Genomic DNA, 16,703 nt, shown 5'->3' on the forward strand with positions numbered 1-16,703 from the left:
CAACAGAAAAGAAACAAAGTTCAGCGTCCGTGTCTTCGCTCACGATTAGCGAAGCATCACAGCGCCACCAATGTGTCAGCCGACACACTCCGTCCACCTAGTGAACACCAAATACAATCGTGGTCCGTGTCTTTGCGCAGATCCTTCTCTGCGAAGCACCACAGCCACACGACCGCTGCGACCGCGTCTCTCTCCGCAGCCGCTTAGTTCCCGACCCTGCCGGGTCAAACACCCTGAGGTCCGTATCTTCACCACTGTGTCCCCGAAGTACCACAACCAAGCCAAGGGGATCGCGTCACCGGCGCTTACCCTCTGAATCAGCAAAGTTCCCGACCCAGCCGGGTCGGGCACCCCGGAGTCCGTGTCTTCGCGACGACTTCGACGAAGCACCACGGAACGCCAGCAACTAACGGGCAGCCGCACCATTAGTCAACACGCCAATAACGAATCCAGTACAACCCGACTTCCGGGTTCAGTTCCTATATGTAGGATCCGCCCCTCGTACCCTTAGCCTCCTGGGACATGTAGTCTCTAAACACTAGGTAGGCGCCTTAGTCCGAAACTCAAACCCTGACAGTACGTCCTCCCCCCAGGCGCCTCCTGGAACCAGGCTTTCCCGGAAAACGAGCATGGAACAAACGCACCGCTCTCGGAGTGTGTACCCCCGAGAATGGCTCCCACGAATCCTCCTCCGCGGTATAGCCCTTCCAGGATACGAGGTACCAAAGCCGTCCCCTACGGTATCGGGAGTCCAGGATCCTGCGAACTTCGTATTCCAACTGGCCGTCTCTCATGACCGGGGGAGCGGCCACAGGCCTGTGACCAACAGCCGGCTTCAGCAGGCTGCAATGGAACACGGGATGGATCCGCAGGGATGCAGGTAGCTTCAGCCGATATGCAACCGGATTCACTTGGCGGACCACCTCGTAAGGGCCGATAAAGCGAGGATGGAACACACTGCGGTGGTGAAACCTGATGTTCTTGGTGGATAACCACACCCTGTCCCCTGCCTGATACTGTGGTCCGGCTTGGCGATGCACTTCTGCCCCCCTCTTGTAGGCAAGCTTTGATCGGACTAGTTCTGCCTGTATGCCCTTGTGTATCTTCAAAAGATCCGTCATCTGAGCATGTACCGAAGGATGATTCTGTACCTCCCTCGGGATCGTCACTGGCAAGGTATTGGCATGGTACCCGGTGTTTGCTCTAAACGGGGTTTCTTTGACGGACCTCTGCCAGGTGTTGTTATACGTGAGTTCGGCCAACCATAGCAACAATACCCATGATTCAGACGCCTCTTTTGCGTAACATGTCAGATATTTTTTGAGGGTTTGATTCAGCCTTTCGGTTTGGCCATCCATCTGCGGATGGAAGCTGGTGGATAAGGCCACCTCCACTTGTAACGCCTTACACCAGGTCTTCCAGAACCGAGCAACAAATTGCGGTCCCCTATCTGATACGATGATTTTAGGGAGGCCATGCAACCGGACTACCTGTTGAAGAATCATTTGTGCTGTCTGAGCTGCAGTAGGCAGGTTTCTGCATGGAAGGAAATGGCCAGCTTTGGTTAAGCTGTCCACCACTACCAGGATTGCTTTACATCCCTGATCCAGAGGTAACCCCACCACAAAATCGAGACTGATGGTCTGCCAAGGGCTGGAAGGAGTGGGTAACGGCATCAGCAGCCCCTTAGACCTGCTGTTCTCTCCCTTAGCCCAAGCACATGTGTCACATTGGGACACCCAGAGCTTTGCGTCTTCACCCATGTTTTCCCACCAAAAGGAGCGTTGTAGTGATGACAGCGTCTTCTTGTAACCAGGATGCCCTGCCACTACTGCGTTGTGACACCAATTGAACGCCTTCAGGCGTACCTCATGCTGGGGCAAATACAACCAGTTGCCGTGTAAAGGTATACCATGCTGCAAGGAGCGGTGTTTGTCCTGCTTAACCCATTCTTGCCATTGGGCCAAGGTGCGATGATTCTTTAACTTCTCTAAAAAAACGTCCACGGTAACCGCACATAAGACCTTTTCGGGAGACACTATAGCCTTTGGGGTCACCAAACCCATGGTATCTACTTCGCTTTGCCTCGGTAGAGAATCCGCTTTGCGATTGTCGGTGCCAGGACGGAATGTTATGACGAAATCGTATTCCGCAAAGAACAGAGTCCATCTCATCCGTCTCGGTGATAAATGACGAGCGGTTTTCATAAACTGTAGGTTGCGATGGTCCGTATACACCGTAACAGGATGTTGAGCCCCCCACAAATAGTGCCTCCATTCCTGGAAGGCGCGTTTTATCGCGAGCAATTCTTTCTCGGCCACAGTATAGTTGGTCTCGGCCGCATTTAGTTTTTTGGACAAAAACGCCACCGGGTGTAACTGCCCTGTTTCCCGGTCTCTTTGAGACAGCACCGCGCCGACTGCCATGTCCGATGCGTCGCCTCAACCACAAAAGGAGAGTCAACCTGAGGATGGCGTAAGATGGGAGCCGAACAGAACGCTTCCTTGAGCTGTACAAACGCCCTCGTAGATTCCGGATTCCAGACATAAGGAACCCCTTTTCTCAGTAACCGGGTGATTGGGGCTGCCAACTGTGAGAAATGTGATATAAATCGCCGGTAATAGTTGGCAAAACCAAGAAACCATTGGACCTCTCGTATGTTCTTAGGGATGGGACACTCTTGCACCGCTGACACCTTAGTTTCCACCATACTAAACCCCTGAGGACTCAAAATCACCCCCAGGAATTCCACCCTTGTTACGCTGAATTCACATTTCCTCAGCTTGCAATAAAGGTGGTTCTCTTGTAAGAGCTGAAGGATCATACACACGTGTTCAGTGTGTTGCGCAGGGGAGGAGGAATATATGAGAATATCGTCAATATTAACGACCGCTATGCGGTCCTGGTACTCCTTCAACACGTCGTTTAAGAAGTATTGGAATGCCGCCGGGGCATTACACAGCCCGAACGGCATAACCACATACTCGTACAGGCCGTATCGCGTCTTGAACACGGTTTTCCACTCATCTCCCTGTCGCATACGGACCAGGTGGTATGCCCCCCGTAGATCGAGGCGGGTGTAAATGGAGGCCTCTCTCACCTGGTCCAGCAACAGAGGGATGAGTGGAAGCGGGTACCTATTCCTCACCGTATTCCGGTTCAAGACGCGATAGTCGATGCAGGCCCGTAATTCCCCATTAGCCTTAGCGGTGAAGAAGAGCGGAGAGGCAGCCGGAGAGCGCGACAGACGAATAAACCCCAAGGCGCAGTAGTGGTCCAAATACTCACGTAGATACGTGTTCTCAGGCTCGGAAAGAGCATAAACCCTACAAGAAGGCATGACTGCCCCATCCACCGGATCAATTCGGCAGTCATACTCGCGATGGGGTGGTAGCCTTTCGGCCTTTTCCTCGCTAAAGACTTCCCGGAAATCCTCATACTCTGGCGGTAATGCAACCTCCTTTTCTGCCGCCGTGGCTACCTGATAGGCTAGAGCGAGAGTCGATGCTACGGACTGATGGTCCTTGAGGCACTGCGTCATGCATTCCTCTGATTGTAAACGTTCGCTCTTTTTTTGCCAGTCCATGGTAGGACTGTGTTTCCATAACCACGGCATGCCCAGTATGAGCTCATACTGGGGAGCCTCGATGATGTTGAGGACTATGCTTTCCACATGATTCTGAGACTCTCTAGGTAAGATCAATTCCAATGCTTCTGTGTGTTCAACAACGGGACCCGACTTCAACAGGGTGCCATCCACGGCCAACACCGGTTCAGGTTTCCTACTCTGTACTCGCGTTAGCCCGAGACGTTGTGCTAACCCTTGGTCAATAAAGTTCCCCGTGAGATAAGAGATCGCGAACGCGACCCTAGAGACATTCGTAGGGAAAGACGCTGGACGACAAGAAAAATGCAATGCGATTTGCGTAAGAAAGGCTTGAATCTTTTGGGGGTCCCCTGAATACCTCTCGGGTGTGGCTAATGGCACCGGCGGGGGAACCGTGGCGTGGATCTGCGGATTGGAAGAAGAGGCATCAAAGGGGTTACGAGTCTGTCTATCTACCTTTTCCCTCAATGCTGCTGTCTCAGCCTTGGAATCTGCCAACTCCCTCTGGACCAATACTAGAGCCTGTAACACGTCATCCAAGGATGCCATGTTTGTGGATCACCCCGACCAGGAAGAGCTACAATTCGTCGGTACTGGATTTTTTCAGACCTCGCCCCGCTCTTCGGGATCCGGATGATGCACAAAGGGGTCCACCTCCACACCTCCCCAAGCTTGGTTCAAAACGGTACCCAAGTTTAGAGGCGGTATGGCGAGGGAAAAATGTGTAAGGCCGGGATGGTGCCGCCCGACAGGGGTCAACCTGAAACACAAAGGAACAACCTGTTACCACCACTCTCTGGCCCTTCACTACATAAGACGTTTCAATGAAACCATAAGCGTACCTGATAAAAGTACCGGTGAGGGACAATCAACGCGGTCGCCTGACGGTCGTCTCGGGGTGTAACGATCTGAGTATACCTACAACGATACAAGCACAGATTAACCTTCCTCCTCTCTGTCATGCAATGCAATCCTTCGGACTCCCTCTAGCGTACCTACCAGAGCCTCACACCCCGTTAATGCTACTGAACCTTACAGGAACCGCCCTTCCCCGGTATTGTCTGTCTGGATACCTATGGTCGACCAAGTACATTCCTCTGTTCAGTCACAGAAGTAAAGTGTGGGACGTTCAATGTTGCACCAGAGCCCAAATCAAAGGAGAAACAGGAAATTATAAGTATAGGAACAAATATCAAACAAGAAGGGTCGATTGGCCAGGGGCCACGAATCCTACCGCTATCCTCCACTGAAGTTCACAGAGGCACTGGGCTCCCACGACGATAGCAGTAGACGTTTCTTCCGCAGCCGATGAGAGCTGCTCACAGAGATGTCCTTCTCCAAATCTGGCCAACAGAAAAGAAACAAAGCTCAGCGTCCGTGTCTTCGCTCACGATTAGCGAAGAACCACAGCGCCACCAATGTGTCAGCCGACACACTCCGTCCACCTAGTGAACACCAAATACAATCGTGGTCTGTGTCTTCGCGCAGATCCTTCTCTGTGAAGCACCGCAGCCACACGACCGCTGAAACCGCGTCTCTCTCCGCAGCCGCTTAGTTCCCGAACCTGTCAGGTCAAACACCCTGAGGTCCGTATCTTCACCACTGTGTCCCCGAAGTACCACGACCAAGCCAAGGGGATCGCGTCACCGGCGCTTCCCCTCTGAATCAGCAAAGTTCCCAACCCAGCCGGGTCGGGCACCCTGGAGTCCGTGTCTTCGCGACGACTTCGACGAAGCACCACGGAACGCCAGCAACTAACGGGCAGCCGCACCATTAGTCAACACGCCGATAACGAATCCAGTACAACCCGACTTCCGGGTTTAGTTCCTATATGTAGGATCCGCCCCTCGTATCCTTAGCCTCCTGGGACATGTAGTCTCTAAACACTAGGTAGGCGCCTTAGTCCGAAACTCAAACCCTGACACAGACCACAAGGATCTTTTTATAGGAACTAACCTTCCGTCGCGAATGGTCCAAAATTGCATGGAAGTGTACACAAGACTGGGTCGTCCTAATGATCAACACGGCCAAGCGCCTGTTCGAAGAACTCTTTTTTTTTATTTACTTTTTATTGTTATTTCGTTTTCATACAGTTATGAACATCAATAAACATTAATCATCTCCATCTGTAGGTAATTAAACACATCATATTGCACTGCATACAAATTAATCCTTTCCCGGCACATCAATAATACCTTACTATAGGTGACATCACTCTCTTAGTACCCCTCCCGTATCTGCATCTGTAAGACATGTTATTATCACAGTCTACTTGGCCCCTTCACCAATCATGGGCTGTCCTCAGGGGTTGATGTCGTGTGCGGAGGATCACAGATATTTCCCCGGGACTCATTCCATTTCCCCCATATTCTGGACCATTTTTTGGGACATCCCCTGTGCGTGAAGACTGCTCTCCCAGCCATCATGGCGATATCCATGTCTGTGCCCCATTGTTGCTGTGTAAGCAGCACCCCAGAGCCCCAGTTCCTGGCCATATTTCGTTTGGCAATGGTCATCCCAAGCGTAGACCAATTTTGTAATGCCAAGTTTAATTCAGTAGGTTGGCAAATGTTTAGGAGGCAGCAACGGGGACCTCTGCCCCCCCCTCACCTCCGAGATCTCAGTCATTACCCGGTCCCAGTAGGATTGGATTTTTGGGCAGTCCCACATTATATGATAAAATGTTCCAACTTGTCCACAACCTCTAAGGCAGAGTGGGTCGGGTGCGTGCCCGAGTTTATGTAGTGTGGTGCAGGGGTAATATACGTGATGCAGCACTTTGAGTTGTATAACTTTTAGCCGAGATGGGATCGCTGCCTCTCGGGCCGACGCCAGTGCGTCCATCCAGTCCGAATCCTCCATGTCTCCCAAGTCTGTTTGCCATTTGTCCCACAATGCCAGCATGGGGTCTGGTTAATTCTTAACCAGCTTGCGGTAGGTTTGTGAAATGGCTTTTTTGTCCATGTAGTCCGTGAGGAGTCTGTCCTCCAGGGGCGAAGACTCTACCTCCCCCCTCACCCAGAGATCATCAATTTTAGTAATGCCTATGAGGTCTGATTGTCTAAACCCTTTAGTATTTACCAGGGTGCCCAGACGTCAAGTCTCCCAGAGTGGGGTGGCCAGTGTCAGTACTCATTCCCAGCCCAGCGCCCTTTGCGCAGTGTGCCAGATTTTGATCGGGTGCGCTGTGGGACCTGTGAGTGCGTGCCGCCACTTGTTGGTATAGAGAGCCTTCATCAAGTGGTCTACAGGGAGTAGGTTCCTGTCTAGTCTGAATGCTGGCTCATCCTGCGGGACATGCAGCCATTGATTTATTATCATTAATTGCGAAGCCCAGTAGTAGAGTTTAACGTTTGGTATAATGTGGGAGAGAGGGACCAGGAATGGGGTGTTCTGGAGGGCGTAAAGGAACCTGGGAAGCGTCAACAGTTTGAACAGTGCCACCCATCCCAGAAGTGTCAACGGGAGAGATCGCCAGTGTCTGACATCGGCTTTAAGTCGTGCTAGGGGTCTCATCAGGTTTTCTTCCATAAATACAGAGTCTTGCGGGGTGACATATATTCCTAAGTATTCAAACCCTCTAGTTGCAATTTGTAGTGTGCAACCCGGAGGGAGCCTGGGTATAGGGCCGTGTAACACATACAGCAATGATTTTGTCCAGTTGATGGTGTATCCAGACATTGTCCTGTATGCCGTGAGGATGTCCATCAGGACCTTCAAGGACTCTGTAGGGGATGTTAAATATATTAGTGCGTCATCGGCGTAAAGCGAGACCCGGTCCTCCCAATCCGCCTCCCATTTTATCCTGTGAATCATCGAGTCTTGCCGTAGCCATGCAGCAAGTGGTTCCAGTATTAGGGCGAAGAGGAGCGGAGACAGCGGGCAGCCTTGCCTCGTCCCTCTCCCCAATGTGATCTCCCTTGAGATACGTCCGTTTGCTACCACATGTGCCAGGGGTGCCATGTACAATAATTTGATCCACCCACAGAATTTTGGACCAAACCCCATCTTTCAGAGAACTGCGAACAGGAACGGCCATTCTACGAGATCAAACGCCATTGTAGCATCTAAAGAGAGGATGGCTGCGTCTTCCTGGATCATTGGAAGTCGGGCCAGTACGCCATGTAGGCGTCTTAAATTGAGGGAGGTGTTTCGACCAGGCATAAATCCAGATTGGTCTGGATGAACCAGTGTCTTAAGGTGTGGTTGCAGTCGAATTGCTAATGCTTTCGCCAGTATTTTAGCCTCTGTATTTATTAGGGAGATCGGGCGGTAGGAAGAAGTTGCCATAGCAGGTTTACCTGGTTTGTGTATTGCCACGATCGTCGCCAATCTTTGATCTCTGGGTAGCTCCCCTGTCCGAAGAATTCTTGATCCAGATCACTCTAGCTGAAAACGGACTAAAAGCTGGGATCTCTATCACAGCATATAAATCAGGCTTGGCAGAGATCAATGAGGAGATGAACGAACACAAGGAATTACTCAATGAACAGAATATCTCCAAACTCCAGAAGGACGTGAAACGTTTAATCAAGAAAAGATCTATCCATATACCAAAGAAGACTACGTCTTTGAAAACTATAAGACGACATCAGATGAGTGGAACAGCATCCACTCAAGAAGATCGGGATCAACAAGCAGCGACTCCATCTACGAAGGCAGGAATTATGCATCCAGCACAAGAGGAAATCAGCGACAACATCCGCCACCCCTATTCCAGAATGTTCTACCTCATCCATTCCAGCCGCACATGTACCCGGGGGAGTGGATGGAACCTCAACCGATGTGGAACATACCACGCACCCGCTCCAGGCACCCCAATACCCCCAATTCCTGACCCCCCCCCTTTTTACAACAGAGGGAGGGAAAAAGGAAGAGGAAGAAGAAGAGGAGGACCCAAGAATTCCCACTGGCAGGATCGAGAACCGGTGACGTTACGGAGCAAGACATCAGGACAGAAACATTAGTGGTGAACCTCAAGGATACTACAGAAGTCCTCAATCTGATCCAAAACTTCAATGAACCTGAAACCATCACCTTTTTGGTCACTCTGGATGTGGAGGCACTCTACATGAATATTCCCCAAGATGCCACCCTTGCAGTATTGGAATCAACACTGCAGAAAATCGATCCTTGGCCCTATGAAACACCCATCTTGTGTATGTCTGAATGTGCCGCCCTAGCCCTGAAAGAGAATTTCTTTACCTTTCAAAAACAGCTCTTGCACCAGATCCAAGGCACCAGCATGGGAAGCACCTTCACTCCAAGTCTGGCATGCCTGTATATGGCCAATTTTGAGGACAAGTTATCCTAGGGGATAATAATCCCTACAAGACCGATATGGTAATGTGGCGTTGCTACATCGACTATATCCTCCTCTTCTGGAGGGGCGACAAAGAACAATGTGTTACGTTCTGTGGATGGATCAACACTCAAGATCCATTTCTCAGGTTTTCTGGAACCAGATCACAGGAAAGCATCCTGTTCCTGGACCTCAAAATCTCTCTACAGGGGGGTCCTCAACACAGCTAACTACAAAAAACCCACGGATAGGAACAGCCTCCTCATATATGAAAGCCACCACCCACAAGCTCAACCTTCCAGTAGGACAATTCTCCGCAGGAACTGCGATACCTTAAGTGAATTTGAAAAACAATCTAAAATACTGTAAGACAATTTATCAGAATGTCACTATCCCAAGACAACAATACGTCAGGCACATAAACAGGCCAAGATCAACCATAGGGAGGCCCTCCTGGAAGTGACAGACAGACCAAAGACAGATACAATCACAAGTGTAACCACATTCACTCCCAATTCCAACAAAATCCAGAAAGTAATTAGAAAGCATTGGGGAATTCTGGAGACAGGCTCTTTCACCCAAGGCCCCCCTCTCCTTGCTTTCAAACGCGCCCAAAATTTCAAAGATCTCTTGGTTCGCACACGTCCAAAAATGACTCCCTCCACACAATCTACTTTATGGGCATTACCCCCGGTACAGGGTCACCACCCCTGCGGGACTTGCTCTGTCTGTCCCGTCACATCAGTTTCTAAATAGATTGACCTAGGTCTGGCTAGACCCCGCCTCCAGAAGAAACACACGTACTGCAATACGAAAAATTGCATGTACATCATCACATGTCCTTGCAATAAGAAATATGTAGGTATGACCACGAGACCCATTAAACTTCAAATAAGGGAGCACAGGAGCACCATACGGTGTAGGAAAACCAACACCAAACTGTTAAATCACTTCTCTGAAAAGAATCATACCCCTGACAGTCTCATATGGACGATCATCGAATCCAATCCCAACTGGACTAGTAGCATATTATTCAGGCAGGAACACGCTGGGTCTTTCGACTAAAGAGCAACTCATTAGGATTGAATGATGAGATACCCTGGGCCGAATTGATGAATTAGAACCCCAGTGAACCCCCAGCTGTAGTAACATGAGACTTCACTGCCCTGAGTAGGCATCTAGACATGTGACCTCACATTTACAATGTACGAACCCCATTAGTAGTGACGGCAGATCACCTTTACGATCAGCCCACAACAGTCACTTCATCATCCAGTTGAAAGTCTTGGGGCAACTTTCACTAGCTGTCCGCAAAACATCATCTACAGTAGCAGATTGTGACACTCTGCCACACTAGCAGCTAAATAAAAACATTGGCTATGTGCATCCCTTAGGATCTCTGACGTACCACCACACCTAATCAACTGGCTCACATCTCTAATATTGCTATCTCTTTTGGCTATGTACATCCCAAGATATCTGATTTAACAACACACTTAACCAATACTCTTCCAATATGGCCGCCACTGTTGCGCACAAGTTATACAACTACACCATTCCAATACATCACATTTTACCAAGACTCTTCTAATATGGCCGCCAATGTTGCGTGCAAATTATACAACACCCTCCCAAGATGGTCACCATTGTCTCTAGCATACACAGAGTAGCGCTACACACGCTCCGTACACGCCCTGACCCCCCACACCCCCCTGGACGTCAGTTCCCCCCAGCCAGTACTCTCATGTATAACATGACGTGCCAGTTCTGTTCACACTACCGGCGGTCTGCGAGCGGAGGGGCAGGTAAGGGGCGTCCTGAGAGGTGACTGAATGTGCGTATCTTCCTGCTGTGTCTCTCCGTACTTTCCAAGTAAATTCATGTTTTTATGATACTGGTGATTATGGACCGCATACTCCGTGTGATGGCCAAAATGACAGATTAAAGGCGTAGGGACTGTCTGTGGAATTTACGGACGGTTGGTCACCCTACTGTGCGCGGCGCCCCTGGCACCTCATTACGGCGCACTGGGGCGCCGCGGCGCACAGTTTGGGAACCACAGCGCTAGCCTATTGCGTGCCTATCCACCCACAGATATTCACCTCATTTTCCACTACGATTGCCGGTGAGGCCAAACATTCGAAATAGAGGGGTAGGCGGTTTTCATGTCCTTACAATTGGTGTATATATCACATTGCGTGACACTGTATCATAACCCACAATGAATATTTGATTACCTGTACGCTTAGGTCATCAAGACTAACACTTGTTAAGGCTAACGGACTGCCACGAGCACCATGGCAGTAATGCCTTCACATTTTTTGACATAGTTTCGAATTGAACCTCATAACCATGGGGTCCACTACTGAGTTATGTATTCATGCATTGGATTGGTCACCCCTGGCGATGCTTTGCCGACCAAGGGTGACTCTTCACCTGTGTTTTTGTCGTCACACAGGTTGATACAAGGTGCAGCATACTGTTACACATGGCAGTATGTTGATTTGGGCATTTGACACCCTGCATGCCCTCTGTAATGCAATAACATAACATTTGGCAACCTATACCTCTTTACAGTACAGTAGATTGCTGTGACTAACATGTGACTCACATGTTTGTTTGCAATTGTTTGTATCTCTCTTTTGTCTGTTCTCTTTCATCACTAGGTTGCGTAATGGAACTCGATTGAGACGTTCTATTCAGCGCCTAGACGCACTGAAACCTGATTATAGGTATAGTAGGATTATAGGGTGTCTTTTTCCTGACTCCTATTATTATGTTCACTTCACCACACGGTCCTGACGAAGCGCTCCCTGAATCCACTGGGGACCTATATATGAAGCACGAAACATGTTGACCTAACCTCACTTCTTTACACTTATTTTCACGGATGTGAGAGCAGCAGTAAGATACTCATTCTACCTCCTCATTTGTTATAAGGAGGTGCTCCATATCCCCTTTATTTTAACCTTAACTTTCGGACCCCTGAATAAAACTAGGTTCTGGGTACTGCGAGGATAATTTTAACTCACTCACTCAATTCTCCAGGCCCAAACACCAGCATGCACAACTGCGGCGTCTCCTTAAAAAGATGTCTGATAAAGAGCCCTCTTGCGGGGCCCGTGGAGGTCTGCAGCGCCACCCCTACTAGGAGCAACGCCCGATGATGAAGCATGTCACTCGCAAGGGTGTGTGAGGGCACTAAGTCCAAAAGGAGGGATTCCCCCACCTGCTCTAAAACCCAACTTTATTGAGAAAACACCCTTAAATTTTTTTCAACCACAATAGGTTGTCTTGTTCTCCCTTCTTTAGGAACAGCTACCCCTCAGTGAGAATAACGCTAATCTTTGGGAGCATTGGTACTGGACCTATTCTTTTCTAACTGATCCCTGTCCCCCCCTTTATAGTGTGTTGTTATCAGGGTGCAGCTAGGAGAGAGTGTTTGCTCGAAAAAATACACACATCAGCCGTGCTCAGCTCCTCTCTTCTCTGCCATCGGCTCTCAGCATAAGGGTGAATGCTGTGGCAGTCTGGCAGGACCTCTTGGTAACAATCTGGTGAGAAGGCCTCTCTAAATCAGTGGTCAATTCATGGAGTTTATATAGGTCTGACCAGTGACTTTTAGCCTAGAATCTGAGACATAACCGGTATGAACCAGCATGATGAAAATATATCAACTTGAACTACATTTTTATCTTATGCATCCACTGTTAGAACTTGAAACACATATATCATGCAGTTTGTAGCAGACTTGTGTCATCTTATATGTCAAAAAAAGCAAAAAAGAGTTTGACTGCGCACAAGCTGTTTGTTATAATGGATTTGAGGGTTGTCGCGTGCAACGGGGGTTTCCCTCTCTGGACCACAGAGTGTCCAATTTAATATGACCATTCATGCATACTCAAATCTCAGAGGACGGACTTCTGGGAACAGCGGTATTAATCGTGTGTGCGATCTTAGAAGTTCCAATTGTGTGTCCAACTTTTGAAACAAGAAAGATCAATGTTGAATATCGATTTTTATTCATGAAAGTATATCCTTGTGTTTACACAAAGTTTAAATCATCTTCTGATAACTATCAGATTATTTTTTCTTGGTTCCCAATGCATTTCAGGCACATACAGGCCCTTTGGCAGGGGAAATCTAAATAGAAACAAAACAATTGACTAAATGAGTGACCACGTCCTACATAATAATCTAATTAATAGTACTGACACAGTATTTACGTGTGCATCAGAATTCCAGAACAAGTACAACGTGCCATACACATTGTTAGCGTCTTCAACCATGCCATTAGCCACATGTCTTAAATTGAAGATATTATACGTTACGTGATTAACTGAATAAACGGTAGTGAAAAATCAAAATTCGTGAAAAAACACGGGTATCATAGGGGCGAGTGTAACTTGTGAACGTGAACAGTGGTTTAAAAATATTGACGCCAGTGAGAATTAATACGCATGCACACGTATGTATGTTAGTCCGGTTCTGTAGCTCCTTTAGAAACGTCAAGCGTTTAAAAAAGAGCAAAACAACAGTGCGCGTGTTGTCAGTAAGCATAGCGTTATGAGCAGGAGTTGTGCCATGCAGGTAAACAAAGATGGCGTGTGACTAAAGATTTCAAAAATTCCCGCTCGAGCACCTGAGTCTTACCTTCCAGTAGGTTAACGGCTTGTTCCTGGTGTTCAATGTTGAATTGAGCCGTGAAGCCGACATCAGTGTTAATTATAAGTCATGGATAGTGAAAAAGGACTTGTGGTTATGTGAAAGCACTAAACCGCCCGCGGATGTAAAAGAAGAATAGGCACCATGTTGTGGTGGGTTAGTGTCGCAAGTGAAAGAAAATAATAACAATGAGTGTCCGTAAATTATGAAGTGCTTTAAAAGATAAAGTCAATGAAGAAAGGAGGGGAACAATCAGGGATAGGAGAGGTATAAAACAAAAAAAATAGAAAAAAATAGTCAAGTATGTAGAGAGAAGACATTGAATGCGAAAATAGCAGGTTCATAGCTCAATTACAGTGATCATAGATAACAAACAAATTCCAAGCGATCATTGAGTCCCTTGGGTTTCATTGAATCCAACCGATAAACTCAATAATTATCCCTCTGTAAGAAGAAATTGTTATTGTCTTTTCCTTTAATTTTTCCCACAACTTCCAAGATGGTAAATTTCAGCTGTGCAATATTATGATGGCGCTCATTGAAGTGGGTAGCTATGTTTGACTTAATGTTCTTTGTCCAAATGTTGCTCTTGTGTTCAAGAATTCGAATCTTTATTTTTCTATTGGTTTTTCCAACATAAACAAGGCCACAAGAGCATTTCAAGAGCTAAATTACATTAGCAGTATCGCAGGTGGCTGTCACATGTAACTTGATTGGTGTTCCTCTCATTGGATGCTTGATAGTGTTGCCCTTGATAATATTATGGCAGTTGCTGCAATTATGACAGGGAACAGTCCCTTGATGTGAAACCGAGTGTGGTCTTTCTGTTGGTTTTAAGATTTCCTGAATGTTTCTACTAGTGGTATAGGCAAAAGTGGGTTCATTGGAGAAAATGCCTTTGAAGTCCGCTTCGCATGCCCATAAAGGCCAGTGTGGTCTGATAGATCGCTTGTATCGATAACTCATGGTGGAATATCTTGATACCACCACCATTCTGGATTGTTCAGATTTTCTTACCAGTTGTAATAATTCTCTACGGGTTTTAAGAGTACATTTCATCACCGCCAGTTGAAGAATCTACTTCGGGTATCCACGTCCTTGAAACGGCTTATAATGCTGTCAGTCTGTGCCCGTAATTTGGAATTCTCAGATACTATTCTTTTTATTCGTAATAGTTGCGAGAGAGGTAAATCATTCCTCAGTGGGAGCTGGTGGAAGCTTCGATAATGCAGAAGATTATTGCGATCTGTCAGCGTCTTAAACAAGGTGGTCTCTATTTTGTTCCCTTTTCTGATCGGTTATACATCCAAGTATGCGATTGAGGAGTTATCGATGTGGTAGGTGAACTGTATCCGTTCATTGATAATGTTCAGTTGTTTCAAAGCTGCTGTTAAAGAGGTATATGTGCCACGCTACAGTACAAAAATGTTGTCAATGTAGCGTAGAAATAAACAGGCATGTTTCTTCCAAGTGTCCAAACTCAAGATGTGTCTGTTCGCAAACACGCTCATAAAGGTATTTGCGTAGACAGGAGCTGCACAGTTGCACATCGAAGTGCCTGTAAGTTGCAAATAATTGTCATCATCCCATCTAAAGTAACTCTGGTATAGTGTGAAAGTTAAGAGTTCCAGAAGGAATACTTGAAAATCAAGGCTCAATTGTGAACCTAGGAGAATCTATTCGACTGCTTCAATCCCTTAGTTGTGAGGAATGGAGGTATAGAGGGATTTGACATCGACGGTACACATCCATACTTCTTCATTTTCGGGTAGGTTGATTAGTTCAATTTTGTTCAAAAAGTCAGTGGTGTCTTTAACATAGGTGTTCGTCTTGGTCACAAATTCTTGTAAGTGTGCATCAAAAAATGTGCCTACCGGCTCATGTATGCTCCCCTTGGTTGACACTATCAGGCAAAAAGGCGGACATTTAAGGTCCTTATGGATTTTGGGAAGCATGTATAGAGTTGGGGTTCTTGGATGGAGTTGTTTAACTAATTTTTTGTTTTTCTCAGTTATCACTCCTTCTTCACTTGCTTTTATTAAAATGTGAGATAGTTGTTTTTGTTCAGTGGGATGATATCCCAATGGAATATATGTCTTTCTGTCGCTTACATGCAGATTTACTTGCGATTTGTAAAAGCATGTGTCCATTAACACGAGTGCACCCCCTTTATCTGCCTTTTGACAAATGATGTTAGGATTGTTGGAAAGTTTCTTAAGTATGTTAAATTCCTTCTTAGAGAGATTCTGTAGTTTGGGACGTTTTTTAAAATCAAACTTCATGATGTCATTATTGACTAAATTCTCAAAGGAATCTAATGTTTTGTGGGTCACAGGTGCCTGATAAGTGCTCTTGTTCCTTACATTTTTTAGTTGTCTGTCTTCTTCTTTATCTTGAGGCTGTACAATATTCTCAAAAAAATGTCGCAAGCTCAAGTTGCGCATGAGCTTAAATAGGCTGACATCTAGTTCCAACCTGCTGGCGTGTTGTGTAGGTACATAGGAGGTGCCTTTCTGTAAAGTTTGAATTTCCATCTGATCTAGTTTGTAAGATGAAATATTAATGACTAGTTGGTTATCATTCAAGTTTTCTTCCCCTTGTTCCGTCTGCCTGTTGTAGGAATTTTCAAATTGGATACAGCTTGATCTGTATCTTTTACCCCTCCTGGGTCTTCGCTGTCCTTTTTGCCTTCCCCTAAAAAAGGAGCACCAGTAGTTGATCGTGTTGTTGTTGAAGTTGACGGTTGCTCAGCTGTTCCCCTCTGCGTCACAGTTCTAGATTAACCTTCAGAGGAAGAAGTTTTGTTTTCCATGTTCGCGTTATAGGGTTTGTTCTGCCGTCTCCTGGCATATACTTCCGCCCATGAATAAACTTCTCCCATCTTGTAGTCGATGGTGTCCCTTTTGTATTTGCGGACTTTGCTTTCATTAATTTCCTCTGTGTACTTATCCAGTTGTGTGTTGAGGTCATCTAGAGTTTTTTGCCAATCTTCCTGTTCCATCATTCCTTGCAGTTCAGTTTTGGATTGTGCTATTTCTTTTTTTAGTTCCTCCAGTACTTTAGACAGTTCTTCTATGATGAGCAGGATTTAATCTAACGAACATTTATTGAGTATGGCGTACCACTGTT

The sequence above is a fragment of the Lissotriton helveticus genome, chromosome 3_1, assembly GCF_964261635.1.
Source record: "Lissotriton helveticus chromosome 3_1, aLisHel1.1, whole genome shotgun sequence".
Lineage (NCBI taxonomy): Eukaryota > Metazoa > Chordata > Amphibia > Caudata > Salamandridae > Lissotriton > Lissotriton helveticus.